The sequence below is a fragment of the Crassostrea angulata genome, chromosome 2, assembly GCF_025612915.1.
Source record: "Crassostrea angulata isolate pt1a10 chromosome 2, ASM2561291v2, whole genome shotgun sequence".
Classification (NCBI taxonomy): domain Eukaryota; kingdom Metazoa; phylum Mollusca; class Bivalvia; order Ostreida; family Ostreidae; genus Magallana; species Magallana angulata.
In genome coordinates, this window is record NC_069112.1 from 10,256,047 (window position 1) to 10,269,024 (window position 12,978).

The following is a 12,978-nucleotide window of genomic DNA, read 5'->3' on the forward strand; positions in this document are numbered from 1 at the left end:
AAATGTCTCATTATTTTGTAAATTGCATTTACTTGTTGCGCTTGTGAATTCTATGGGCAACATTAGGTCTGGTAAAATTACAGTATTTCACAATCATAGACAGACATGTAAGTCAAGTACAATCATTCGAACATTTCCATGACTGAATCTAAAATATATCGCCGATAATATTTATCATACATCAATAATATCCGATGTTTTTAATAAAATCTGAAGATTCATGAAAAAAGAAACAAAAAAAAAAAGACAGAAATCTAGGCACATATAAGCAAAGTTCCAATAAAAGGTGATTATTTATTAATGGCGCATAATAATAAGCGTCGCCTCAAAACTTCGAAATTTTGTTGGAGACAATGAAACGATGTCACCTTAATCTTTTTTATAATCAAATGGGAGTAACACTTATGAACTTTTATTTCCGGAATTTTCCGTATCGAATTTAATTTTGTTATTTCAGATTTTCCTTGTTTACAAAATTGCGAAACAAGTAAGTAAAAATAAGTAATTAATTGTTTATTTCAGTGTCACATGGCAATATTACACGTAAAATTTCATATAGTTACAAGACATTAAATACTGGCTTCCTGTCTTAAAAGACATACGAGACACTAAAAATAAGACAGGTTATGCCCCTTTGCATCAGAAGTACAAAATACAGCAAAATTATAAAGTATCAGCATGTTTCCTTCTTCTATACATTAAAACAAGCGTTTTTGGCTAAAATGTCTTCTACATTTGAGTTATTCATTAAAAGGTATAACTTATCATTTTCGGTAAAATCTTCAAAGTTTACCTCAATGTTTTTAGACTGTGCAAATAGATAAAAGCACATATCACTATAACATTCACAATGTATTAAACTGGTTTTTTTTTATCCTTTAAAACAGTACCTGCACAATATTTACATGTTTTAAAAGTGGAGTTTCTGGCTTGGAATATCTACCTTTTTCTGTATCACTAGAGGTCATGAACCATTGCGAAAGTTTAATAGTATCCATCTCTTATTTCTACAATATACATTTTCAGCATAATGACACGTGCCTAAACTATTTATATACAATCAATGTGTTCTTTATTTGTTACCATTTGGTTTGATATTATCATTACATAACTGTTCATGCCACTCTTTTTTTACCCCTTTCTAATAGCATTTACTTGATATGTACAAGTCTGTGTTTCGACGTAAAATTTGAATCAACTATAGTACTTTAAATTATATTTTCTATAATATTTTAACACTATACTGCCAGGACCGTTTAACTTTACATGGGGGGGGGGGGGGGGGGGTATTTCTGTCAAGTTGTTTATATTTTTTCTATAAGTATTTAACATCTATGCACACATTTCGAAAATTGTGTTCATATATTAGAAGAATAAACCATTATAGTTGAAATTTTTATTCTGTTTTATTTCTTATAAGAATGCCACTTTGGAAAAATTCCGCCGCTAAACAGGCTAAAACATTCAAAAACTGACAGTGCCCCACGGCATCGGTCATTTACACTACATTCAAGGTTTTCAAAATGTGTGAAATGTTTGCCATATTCTTTGTTTTTAACATTAATCTTATCATCTCTTTCTAGGATGGCAATGCCACCTCCTCGTTGATCTTGTCGAGGTCTCTGAAATACACTACATATGTATATCCATTTGGTGTCAACTACAACTTGATCGGAATCCGACCTGAGCCATGCTTCTGTTAGACAGATTATGTCAACGTTGTTAAATGACGACTGTTTATTTTTAATTTTCAGGTAAATTTTCAAACAAAGGACTATATGCGGTATTATGCACCCCCCCCCCCAAATAAATAAAAATAGGTGGCAGATAGTTGAATTCATATTGAAAATATATGTGTAAAAGGATATCACCATAGTGACGTCATAATGTAGAAATGACGTCATGAAATTGGTCTTACTTTGATAAATTGATGTTTTGTAGCAAATATGGGTGTTGTCCGATGGTTTTTCGACTGGAAAACATCGAGCGCAGGCTTGCACAAGTAACACTTTTTAGTATAATGTGTATAGTTATAGGAAGAAAAACATACGTTAAAATCCTAAACCTGCGCTCTATACTTCCAAATGCAAAATATAAAGAAATAAATGACAATATTTTTATTTTTTGCAAAATTGCGGAAATTAGGTCATTTTGGTGACGTCATAGATAAACAACAAATGAGTAATGATGACTAAAATCAAGATTTAAGTGATTGGCATCCTCTGTAGACTGATTCTTGGAGATTTTTATTTATATGACACTATTTAAAAATAAGTTAAAATTCGGGGCATATATTAAACCATGTCAAGTCCTTTTCGTCAAAGATTTCTCAGCAACTATTTATTGCAGATGCTAAAAATTTCAACACACTTTTTTAGGCATGCCATATTGTAGGATATATTTTTGTATCAATTGGATGCAAACTTTGTGTTAAATGTTCACTTTGCTTATTTTAAATATTCACATCAGAGCGGTGGAAGCACTAGTAAGCAGTGGCTCACAGATGTTTTGTTTTTAGGTCACCTGAGTAAACTCAGTACTAGTATCCGTTTTCGTCCGTCGTTGTGCGACGTGCGTTAACAATTTACATTTTTAACTACTTCTTAAAAAGTACAAGGCTGATTGTTACCAATTTTGGTGTGAGGCATTATTATGGTAAGAGGAATCTAAATTGTGAAATTCATGGCTCTACCATCCCCGGGGGCGCTACATGTTGGGCCAAATATGCAAAAAAAAAAAAAGCCGAATTTTCAAAAATATTCTTCTATACTCCGACACATGTGAGGAAAAACTGGTTGCATAGTTATAATGTTCATGAAGCCCTCAACCAAAAATACTGAAATTCATGGCCCCTGGGTCAGGAGTTCTGGCTCTAGGGTGGGGCCAATGTGGCCTATAGTTAAAATGTATTAAATCTTAGAAAATCTTATTCTGTACTCCCATTTATATTTGTTAAAAACTAAATGCATGATTATGATGTCCATTTGGCCCTCTACTAAAATTGTGAAATTCATGACCCCTGGGGCAGGCGTTCAGACTTTAGGGTGGGGCCAATATGGTCATATAGTAAAAATGTATTAAATCAAAGAAAATCTTCTTTACTCCCATATATATTTGTTAAAAACTAAATGCCTGGTTATAGTGTCCATGAAGCCCTCTACCAAATTTGTAAAATTCTTAACCCCTTTGTTAGGGGTTCTAGGCTCTAGGGTGGGGCCAATATGGCCATATTGTAAAAATGTTTTAATTCTTAAAAAATCTTCTTCTCTACTCCCACACATATGGGCACTAACTCCACAACCTAAATTGTTAAATTCATGGCCTCTGGGTCAGGGGTTCAGGACATGGGGGGGGGGGGCAATATAGTGTTAATGCATATAATGTTTAAAGTTGTTAAAACTATGTTGTCCAGCAAGTCCTCTAATGAAATTTGTTCATTTCTCCTGGAGTATGGGTTTTGACTCTAGGGCAGGGCCAAAATGGATGTATAGTTGTTAATGCATATAATGTTAAAAAATGTCTTCTTTACTCCCACACACCTGAAAGGAAAACTGAATTCATGATTTTGGAGACCAGATCTTTAAGTTTTTGGCAAAAATTATAGATTTCATAGTTCTTTTTGAAAGATTTCAGGCAGGGAGGTGGTCGTCATTACAAATTTATAATTTTTCTACTGAAGAATGAAACCTAATTAATTAAATGCATATATGAGACTCCCCGACAAGTTTTTGTATGGGTAATATGCTACTGAGGTGACCGTTAAGTCCAATTGGCCTCTCGTTTTTATCAGTTTTCAAACTCAATGCACACATTTAGAAATTTGCGTTCATATATTCGAGGAATATATCATTTTAGTTGAAATTTTTATTTTGTATTTGTCTTAGAAGAATGCCACTTTGGAAAATATCTGCCACTAAAGAGGCTAAAACATTCAAATTGTATACTTAATAGGATATAAAGACATCTTTGGAAAATTCAGTTCTCTGATTGGTAACTTATTCCTGTACTGCATGTATAGCCCGCCCCTGGTGCGTGTCAATCTTCCACACATGCTGTCATATTACACGTAACTATGGTACTGATGTATTGGAAAGATATCTGGCAGAACACCAAGGTAGGATTCGCTTTACCTTGTCTTTGTTGTTTTCTTTCTTATCTGAATGGATTTTACTTGGTTAAAATTATTCTTAATAATTGAAATAATAATAATTCAAAATGTTATTTCAATGGATTTTACTTGTTTGATTCTTCATTATTGAAATAATAATAAATTTAAAATGTTAGTTACGTTTATTCCTCAATATTTCATTATTGTAATGACAGTTATTGTTAAATATAATCAAGTTTTCTTCATTGATAAATAAAACGATAATTGTCGTTTAGTATGATTGACTACTGTTTATTGAGTTACTTAGTTTCTTTCGAAAACTGGATAATACAGTTCAAGCTGACACTTTATCATAAATACGTAGTAGGTCCCTTTCATATCTGACTGCCGCAATATTAGTTGTCAATAACTATTGTTACGCTGATCGCTAAACACCCCAATATAAGACTGGGAGGTCCATTAAAGACAAGAGGCCCATGGGCCACATTGCTCGCATGATCAAAAATAGACACAATAAAATCAGATTTACGTAGTTATATATAAAATATCTGGACAATGTAGTATATTTACATTCCGAATATTTTTAGCATGTAAAGTGTGCGAAAAGATACTGCAGTTATAGGACTGTAACACACACAAGGTACTCAAAGGTTAAAATGACGAGTTTTATTATGACGTCACAAACGTTGAACGCTGTAAAATGAACGTCACAAGCGAGAATCAAAGTTCATGCTTGCGGCTGTTACAGTGGCTCTTCCATTAATTTGAACTTACCCTTGGGGGTCATGATTTGAACAAACTTAAATTAATCCTACCTGATGATGCTTAACATAAGTTACAGCTTTTCTGACCAATCGTGTTATGAGAACTCTTTTTATTCTTATGTAAAAATTTGAATTCCTATGAACTCCTAATTTGAGCAAACTTAATTCTACACTACATGCAGATGCATTCACACAATTTTTCAGCATGTCTGGCCAAGTAATTTTTAAGAAGTTTTTTGATAGATATCAACAAATTTTCAATAAATCCTTATTATCTCCACTTGGAAAAGGGCGTGGCCCTATATTTTAAAACAATCTGAATTTCCTTTACCCAATGATGCTTTGTGCCAAGTTTAGTTGAAATTTGCACCGTGGTTCTGGATTAAAAGTCTAAAATGTAAAAAGTTTACTTACAAGCAGACAGACAGACGGACGCCGGACATAAACTTAATCATTCAGTTTAGGTGAGCTTCGATGCATTATATTGTAGATTTTTTCTGTTTAGTATCATATGTCTTCGCGCACGCGCTTACCACACACTGTCACAGATCGCACAGTAACAGGATGGCTTTAAAAATCCAGAGTGTTTTTGTAGAAATAGATACATGTAAAAATAATGGTACCTTGTAGCTTTTTTAGATTTACAATCACTAATGTGCTATGTTGGATGTAGTGCAGCCTGGATGTAAACACATTGTGAAGACACTACGGCCTCTTTATCAACGACACACGTGTTTGATATGCACGCTAAGTAGGACAGCATAACATGAATTTGTGCAAAATAATACGACTACGTTAGGGAAAGTTTCATATAGCCGTCTATTTAGCGGGACAAAACTTTGGCGGATATCGGTGGATATCATTGAATTTGGCGGATCCGTTTCCTTAAAATCCTTTTTCTTCCATTGAAAGTCTATTGTCAATTTATTTCTACATATGGTTTAAGCCAGAATCCTAAGCTGCGTAAAATTTGATGTCTTAGTCATGTTATTTTGTCATGTAAAAGAGCATTACCGCATTTACCGTGAATAATATATGTGCAGAGTGAACTGTGCACTTCTCTGATAAACCTGATAAATGTAGTTAAATAAGGAATAAGGAATTATTCTTTGAATATTATGAGGTGATAATTTTGGTCGGGGTGTGATCAAATCCAATAAAGCCCGAAACTTTTATATCGCCATCTTGTGACGTAGTGTCTTAAAAAGTATAAGTCTCGGTGTAGTGAAGTACCTTAATGTTGATTGATTGGATTGTAAAGATGATTGAATGCTTAATGAATTAATTGTTGAGATCACTTAATTTTGATTCCCTTAACGTTACATAAAGAATAGACATATTGAGTGAAATGCAACATAAAGAATAGACACATGAGTAAAAAATAGCAATAGGAATAGACATATTAAGTCAAATGTTACATAAAGAATAGTCACATAGTATTGAGTAAATATAACATGAGGAGGCGACATATTGAGTGAAATTTAACATGAGGAATAGACATATTGAGTGAAATGTACTATAGAGAAGTAATAAATTGAGTGAAATGTAACATGAGGAATAGACATATTGAATGAAATGTAACATTTTAAAGACACATATTGAGTAAAGTGTCACACAAGGAAGACGCATATTGAGTGAAATTTAACATAAGGATTAGTTAAACTGAGTCAAAAATAACATTAGGAATAGACCTATTCAGTGCAATTTAACATGGAAAATAGATATATTGAGTAAAATGTAACGTGAGAAATAGACAAATTGAATGAATTGTAACACGAGAAAGAGACGTATGGAGTGAAATGTAACACGGAAAGAGACGTATGGAGTGAAATTGAATATACGAAATAGACATATTGAATGAAATGTAACATGGAAAAAGAGACGTATGGAGTAAAATGTAACACGAGAAAGAGACGTATGGAGTGAAATGTACCATTAGGAATGGACATATTGAATAAAATGTAACATGGAAAAAGAGACGTATAGAGTGAAATGTAACACGAGAAAGAGACGTAAGGAGTGAAATGTAACACGAGAGAGAGACGTAAGGAGTGAAATGTAACACGAGAAAGAGACGTATGGAGTAAAATGTAACACGAGAAAGAGACGTATGGAGTGAAATGTAACACAAGAGAGAGACGTAAGGAGTGAAATGTAACACGAAAAAGAGACGTATGGAGTAAAATGTAACACGAGAAAGAGACGTATGGAGTGAAACGTATCATTAGGAATGGACATATTGAATAAATTTTACACGAGAAAGAGACGTATGGAGTAAAATGTAACACGAGAAAGAGACGTATGGAGTGAAATGTAACACAAGAGAGAGACGTAAGGAGTGAAATGTAACACGAAAAAGAGACGTATGGAGTAAAATGTAACACGAGAAAGAGACGTAAGGAGTGCAATGTATCACGAGAAAGAGACGTATGGAGTGAAATGTAACACTCGAAAATGACATATTGAATGACATGTAAGATGAAAAAGAGACATATCGACATTGGCAAGAAGACAGTGTTCTTACTCGATTAGATTTTTTTTCATTAAAAATACAGGACATTTAACTTTCTTTCAAATAAAGTACTTTTTCGTAATTGGGTTATTCTTTTTTCAGACCCTTGTTCGGCGCTGGGTTACACCGTTGATCCATTGCTGGGTTGTTACCGTATTATACGGTTTGATACTACGCGTAGGGTAACTAAGGACCAGGCGAAACAACAGTGTGCAATCGATGGCGGAAGACTGTTATTGATTAACTCAGAGGCAGAGGCCAACGAACTACGGAATAAACTATGTAATTTCATTTTAATATCTATTTATTCAATTTTGTGTTTAAATCACTAATGTGATAGAACACCTTTTTTGATATTCATGAATTGAAAGTTTACCGGTCATTGTAATTAAATATTTTGATGGTTTTTATTCAGCACGGTAATTGAATAGTACACGAAAATTATCCATTGTTAACAGTTTAGTGCAACAGGATTACTAACAGGCTAGTAAAACAGGATTACTAACAGGCTAGTAAAACAGGATTACTAACAGGCTAGTAAAACAGGATTACTAACAGGCTAGTAAAACAGGATTACTAACAGGCTAGTAAAACAGGATTACTAACAGGATCACAAACAGGCTAGTAAAACAGAATTACAAACAGGCTGATAAAACAGGTTTACAAACAGGCTAGTAAAACAGGATCACAAACAGGCTAGTAAAACAGGATTACTAACAGGCTAGTAAAACAGAATTACAAACAGGCTAGTAAAACAGGATTACAAACAGGCTAGTGAAACAGGATTACAAACAGGCTAGTAAAACAAGATTACAAACTGGCTAGTAAAACAGGATTACAAACAGGCTAGTAAAACAGGATCACAAACAGGCTAGCGAAACAGGATTACAAACAGGCTAGTAAAACAAGATTACTAACAGGCTAGTAAAACAGGATTACTGACAGGCTAGTAAAACAGAATCACAAACAGGCTAGTAAAACAGGATTACAAACAGGTTAGTAAAACAGGATCACAAACAGGCTAGTGAAACAGGATTACAAATAGGCTAGCAAAACAAGATTACTAACAGGCTAGTAAAACAGGATTCCTAACAGGCTAGTAAAACAAGATTACAAACAGGCTAGTAAAACAGGATTACTAACAGGTTAGTAAAACAGGATTACTAACTGGCTTGTAAAACAGGATTACTAACAGGCTAGTAAAACAGGATCACAAACAGGCTAGTAAAACAGAATTACAAACAGGCTAGTAAAACAGGATCACAAACAGGCTAGTCAAACAGGATCACAAACAGGCTAGTCAAACAGAATTACAAACAGGCTAGTAAAACAAGATTACAAACAGGCTAGTAAATCAAGATTACAAACAGGCTAGTGAAACAGGATTACAAACAGGCTAGAAAAACAAGATTACAAACAGGCTAGTAAAACAGGATTACAAACAGGCTAGTAAAACAGAATTACAAACAGGCTAGTAAAACAAGATTACAAACAGGCTAGTAAAACAGGATTACAAACAGGCTAGTAAAACAGGATCACAAACAGGCTAGTCAAACAAGTTTACAAACAGGCTAGTAAAACAGGATTACACACAGGCTAGTAAAACAGGATCACAAACAGGCTAGTGAAACAGGATTACAAACAGGCTAGTAAAACAAGATTACACACAGGCTAGTAAAACAGGATTACAAACAGGCTAGTAAAACAGGATCACAAACAGGCTAGTAAAACAAGATTACAAACAGGCTAGTAAAACAGGATTACAAACAGGCTAGTAAAACAGGATCACAAACAGGCTAGTGAAACAGGATTACAAACAGGCTAGTAAAACAAGATTACAAACAGGCTAGTAAATCAAGATTACAAACAGGCTAGTAAAACAGGATCACAAACAGGCTAGTAAAACAGGATTACAAACAGGCTAGTAAAACAGGATTACAAACAGGCTAGTAAAACAGGATTACAAACAGGCTAGTAAAACAGAATCACAAACAGGCTAGTAAAACAGGATCACAAACAGGCTAGTAAAACAAGATTACAAACAGGCTAGTAAAACAAGATTACAAACAGGCTAGTAAAACAGGATCACAAACAGGCTAGTAAAACAGGATTACAAACAGGCTAGTAAAACAGGATCACAAACAGGCTAGTGCACCACTAGTAGTAAAAGTCTAGTACATTAATATTACTAACATTCGGTCATTTTGAAGGTCATTTTCCTTTCATTTGTTTATTAGACGAAGGTCTGAATCCAGTCCCTGCAATATTGACCGCGTTTATACAGGGCAACAGACAAGACGCCTCCTCACCTTGGGTTGCAGAGGACGGTAGCCCGCTTCCTTACTTGCCTTCGAAAGTGACAAGTTCTGGAACATCTATAGCGTTCTATGCTTCAAAAAGCGGATTTGTATTAATGCTGCTAAACCCGATTTATGTGAAATTGGAACTCAATTAAACTATAAGAATTTTTTTTTCGTTTTTATTTTAATTGTTTTTGTAGTACTAGTTCATTTATGCATCACTATATAACTATAATAGGTTGATATAACTTGATCCATAGTTTGTTAAAAGAGATAATTCAAAAATTGTACAAACGATGCCCTTTCTACTAAACATAATCTCCAAAACATCTTTCCCTTATACTTTAAAGGCGAAGAAAAGGGGATATAGTGTGCTTTCCTGCTGTATAGTCTTTTGCTTTCATCCCTCTTACCACCTCAGGCGGACTTCATAGGTGTTACAACGTCAATTCATAGTGTAGTAAAAATGAGACTTGAAGAGATTAAGTCTATGTTTCGAATGTAATACATTTACACTTTGTTACATTTTACACATTGTTTTCACTTGAACTGAAATGGCACACTTTCATTGACATGATTCTCTTATAGTCACGAGCTAGAAGAAAAAATTAATATCAGATCAGTTATGAAAACCATAATGGTTCAAGCATAAAAAGGGACTCTGTTTTTTTTAACTCGATCTTAATGATTGCTAAGATTAAAAATTGTAAGATCAAATAATGGTTTTAATTGGTTATTTTTAAAAAAAATATTAAACAACATAAAATTGGCTAATATAGTTCAATTTCCATGTAAGACTCGTGTAGAAATTTTAACATGTTTAAATGACAAAGTCAAAAGGCTGTTCTTTTTCTACTTATTACTCGTCTTTTAAAGTACCTTTCTGTCTTTGCATTATATTTTTTGAAGGTAAAATAACGCTACCACCTGTGATTTAGGAAAATTGGCATGAGCCCCGCCCCTTATTCATGATATGTTTATGAGATAGTGTGTTTCGATAGTCAACACAAATCTCAATTTCAGGGTTATTTTAGCAAGCAGCTAGACGCGGCTATGTTAGGGCTGCTCGATTAATTTCACAGCGATATGTAGAAAGTCACTTGTCTGTACTTCATAAGATATGACGTCATAGTTAACTTTGACGTCACGATCTGCATTCCTTTCGATAGTTCTTAGGGAATGTATCGTAACTAAATAAGTGATATTCATTGTGCATAATAAAACCGCTTCATTCCTCTATATAGACACTGTTGTAAGTACTAGTGATACTAAATTCAATATCACCGATATGGAGTATAAAAAAATCTAAAGTTTTTAAGCTTCGTAATAGGTAAATAACTATTCATCAACTAATGGTTTTGAGAACTCCCCTGCTACGTGTAATCTAATGAATGGTGATATGTATATGCATATAAAAACGGCTTGGCGCAAGTAAAGATAAAACAATCTTAGTATATTTTACGTGAAATCGGGAGAGAAAATAAGTATCATTATGAATCTTGCTGGGGGAAACCTACCGATTGACCCGATTTTGTGTAAATCGAGCCTAAAAGGTTAAAAATGTGCCTAATTTCGATGGCGGTACGAAATGTCTTGACAATATTTCAAATAAACGGAATATTTTTATGAACCCCCAGCAAGAACCGCAAAATACATTATATATCGAAGGATTTTTCATAAAAATAGTTTTGATTTGTTATCATTATTCACTTGCGCTGATGCCATTTTTTTTATTTACCGTGTTAGAATACACCCGTCGAGTGCTTAAGAAAAATTTGTTTTCCCTTGGACTGAAATGTCACATTTTCATTGGTTTAACCAAAGCACGTGATTGCCTCATATATCTCTATATTTGTTCTGTGATAAGTAATATTAGGCAATATGGCCGTCAATGGTCGACGCTTCGCTTACTCATTTTTACTCATTATACATTTCATAGTATTTTATACATAAACTGCATGCCGTAATTTCTTAAAGTATTTGGAGTAGTTGCCCTTTGTAATTCTTTGAAATTAGAGTAGTTGCCCTTAGAATATTGACGTCACATTGTTTTGTCTGGAGCAGAACAAAATGGCAGCGTCGAATTTTTGCTCAAATCTCTGCAGAGGAAAGGGAGAAAACATCTAAAATTGAATAGCAACAAAACATTGTAAGTAAACATGGGTGAAGCAAAAATTTTGAAAGAGTATTTGAAAGGTGAGATTGAAAATTTTGAAGTGTTTAAATGAGTTAAATTAAACGAGATGTTAGGCATCTTGTACAAGGCTTTGCGTAGATCATCGCTATTTGTGAATAAATATGTCGCTTGATAGTCCTCGAGAAAACAAAACACTTATTAGGTTAGTTACTGACTCACTACGGAAATATATTGGGTTGATCAATCTCATAGAAGGCTCGGCTTCGCCTCGCCATCTATGAGATTGATCAACCCAATATATTTCCGTAGTGAGTCAGTAACTAACCTAATAATATTACTTACAATGTTTTGTTGCTTTTCAATTTTAAACCTCTGCAGAGATTTGAGCAAATTTACACGCTGCCATTTTGTTCTGCTCCAGACACAACAATGTGACGTCAATATTTAAAGGCCAAATACTCTAATTTAAAAATAATTCCAAAGGGCCACTACTCTAAATATTTTAAGGACTTACTGAACACGATTTCTGTGTTAAATAACATGAAATATCGAGATGAGTAGGTGAGGCGGCGGCCAAGGACGGCCATATTGCCTAATATTAATCCTCAAAGAACCTACATAGAGATATATGAGGCAATCACGTGCCATGTTTAATCCAATGAAAATGTGACATTTCAGTCCGAGGTAAAACAAGTAATAATATGACGTTACAAAAATACATCAAATATAGTGTTGGATGTCACTGTTTATTTATGTAATAAAAGTTTAAAGAAACTCGCTCGATAAAAGTATTCTTCGATATATATTTATCTTCGGACAGCCTTAACATAGCCGCGTTTCTTTTGGGTTTTTTTAACATTTAATCTTTTCATTGTTATTTAATTGTATGTTCTTTTAATCTGTCTTACTCTAAAAATTATTTTCTATTTACCACCTAACTCATATCATATCTCCTATCTCACTGCCTGTCTCTCTTTCTGTCCCTAAAATGAAAATATCCACATAGTAGAGCTAATAATGAAACACATAAACCTGTTTTGAAATTAGGATAAAATCAAATTCGAGGAACAGATCCTGACCAAAGAACAGGACCTCCGTTTGTCCGATGAAAGCTTAACAAGTCTGGAATTTATACATATTATCCTGTTTCCATGTGA